General features: G+C 58.0%; 1 non-coding gene across 1 annotated transcript in view; it reads right to left on the bottom strand.

Annotated features, from left to right (window-relative positions):
* The window catches only part of LOC124742995, a 1,909-nt gene extending 1,328 nt beyond the window's left edge, over positions 1-581 (bottom strand). Inside the window, exon 1 of the ribosomal RNA XR_007010333.1 lies at positions 1-581. This exon is cut by the window's left edge and continues 1,328 nt beyond it. This is a non-coding gene — a ribosomal RNA (small subunit ribosomal RNA).
* Between the last annotated feature and the right edge of the window lie 1,919 nt (positions 582-2,500).

Genomic DNA, 2,500 nt, shown 5'->3' with positions numbered 1-2,500 from the left:
ACCAGACTTGCCCTCCAATAGATACTCGTTAAAGGATTTAAAGTGTACTCATTCCGATTACGGGGCCTCGGATGAGTCCCGTATCGTTATTTTTCGTCACTACCTCCCCGTGCCGGGAGTGGGTAATTTGCGCGCCTGCTGCCTTCCTTGGATGTGGTAGCCGTTTCTCAGGCTCCCTCTCCGGAATCGAACCCTGATTCCCCGTTACCCGTTACAACCATGGTAGGCGCAGAACCTACCATCGACAGTTGATAAGGCAGACATTTGAAAGATGCGTCGCCGGTACGAGGACCGTGCGATCAGCCCAAAGTTATTCAGAGTCACCAAGGCAAACGGACCGGACGAGCCGACCGATTGGTTTTGATCTAATAAAAGCGTCCCTTCCATCTCTGGTCGGGACTCTGTTTGCATGTATTAGCTCTAGAATTACCACAGTTATCCAAGTAACGTGGGTACGATCTAAGGAACCATAACTGATTTAATGAGCCATTCGCGGTTTCACCTTAATGCGGCTTGTACTGAGACATGCATGGCTTAATCTTTGAGACAAGCATATGACTACTGGCAGGATCAACCAGGGAGCTGCGTCAACTAGAGCTGAGCAGCCGGCCGCCCGGGAGTGTGTCCCGGGGGCCCGCGCGAACACGCAAGCGTCCGCTCAATCATTCTGCAAACAGGAGGAGGCTGAGCTCCCCTGCACAATACACCTCGAAACCCTCTCAGGTCCCGGCGGCGCGCAGCGCCGTCCCAAGTACTTGGTCGGGTTCGAGAGAGGCGCAATCGCCCGGAGTTAGGCGAGTAGACGCTTTCGGTGCGACCACCCGTGCTCCCAACTGAGCTTGCCGCTGCCGACAGAGGCCCGGGAGCGTGCTGTCGTGGCATTGCCGGCGGGAGACAACACGCGCCACCTACGGTGACCGGCAGCTCCAACGCCAGCGCCACAGAAGGACAAAAGCCCCACTTGGGTGCCGAAGCGAACTCTCCCAGCACAGCGCACGCGCCAACACATCCGCACAGCTGCGATACAAACCACCAGCGAGAACCGCTGGGGCGACCGAGCAGCAGACGGCGTCGCGGCGCCGAGCGCCGGGCGGCAGCGCATCCTCAACGCACACAGTCCTCAATCGGACCAGCACACTGAAGATGTCCACCGCGCTTCGCACCGTGCCCGCGAGGACCTACTTTGGCCGCACGGCGCCGCGCGCAGGGTGCGCCGGCGCGCAGCTGCGACGCCTGCCGCGTCCGTCGGCCGGCGCGCCTGCCACTGGCCGCCCCCACCAGCCGGCTGTAGCGCGTGCGCCCACGCACCGCGCGGCCAGCACGCCGGGAGGCGCCCCCTCACCGGCCGGGGACGGTCCCACCCAGCCACCGCCGCGTATCGCTTCACACCCAGATGCCGTTCAGTTTCGTCGGCATGGTGGGTATCGCTGGAACAACCGGTTAGTACCTCAACCTATCGTCGCCATCACCGATTCACCCCTAGCGAGAACAACCGCACCACAACAGGTTACCATTTGTTCATTTGCGTAACTTCACCAGAAAACGCAGGCGTCCATCGCCATTTGCAACTTCCACGATTATTGCATGCCTGTGTCAGGTGTCACGCCACACTACGTCTGCCCACATACACGCAACAAAATGTGCACGCCTAGACAATACGTGGAAGGTGGCCCCCGTACGTATGCGATGTCCATTGCTCGAACGACTGTCAACCGGCCTCTGTAGCATGTCGCAGATATGGAACGCGGTGCACCATGCCATCACGGTGTGTGAGGAGAGACGACTAGGTCCGAATACATCAACAGACAGCTCATGCTGATCGCCATCCACGGCGTCCGTTCCTCCCACACGTCTCTATGGCGTACCACACTGCAATCCAGCTCTCATAGGGAGACGACACGTAGCTGCGTGCACAATATTTGCACTGTATGGTCCGCCGTTTTTGGGCGCAGTCGTTGTACGGTCACACATGTGCCACGATGTATCATTCAGTACATAAGGACGAATGTGCAGTACAGATTGTGGTTTACGCGTACGACATTAGCGGACAGTTGACACAGGCCGCACCACAACGTAGCCTGAGTACGTCGCATGCGGAGGGCATTGAACATGCAAAGTTCTCACCAACCAGCTTGCGAAGGCAGGGGGCAAGGTGGGGACGTGGGGAGGGGCGGCATGTACGTCCTGCTGCCATCCACATTACAGTGTACAGCAGGAGCATGTGGAAAGTGAGCAAGACTTGCAAGGTGTTTAACATGAAGCGATACACAGGGGAGCGGGGAGTGCGAGTAGCGAACTATATTGCGAGGGTTGCGGGTGGGCAACACTACACTAATTGAACGAGTCGTATAACAATTACAGAGCAGGTTTAGGCGACAACGTGGGTTACGTTAGGCGACAACGTGGGTTAGGTTAAGGCACGACGTGGGTTAGGTTAAGGCACGACGTGGGTTAGGTTAAGGCACGACGTGGGTTAGGTTAAGGCACGACGTGGGTTAGG

This window comes from Schistocerca piceifrons, unplaced genomic scaffold (genome assembly GCF_021461385.2).
Source record: "Schistocerca piceifrons isolate TAMUIC-IGC-003096 unplaced genomic scaffold, iqSchPice1.1 HiC_scaffold_2404, whole genome shotgun sequence".
NCBI classification, from domain to species: Eukaryota; Metazoa; Arthropoda; class Insecta; order Orthoptera; family Acrididae; genus Schistocerca; species Schistocerca piceifrons.
The sequence above is the reverse complement of the archived record's forward strand: the minus strand, read 5'-3'. Positions and strand labels throughout refer to the sequence as shown.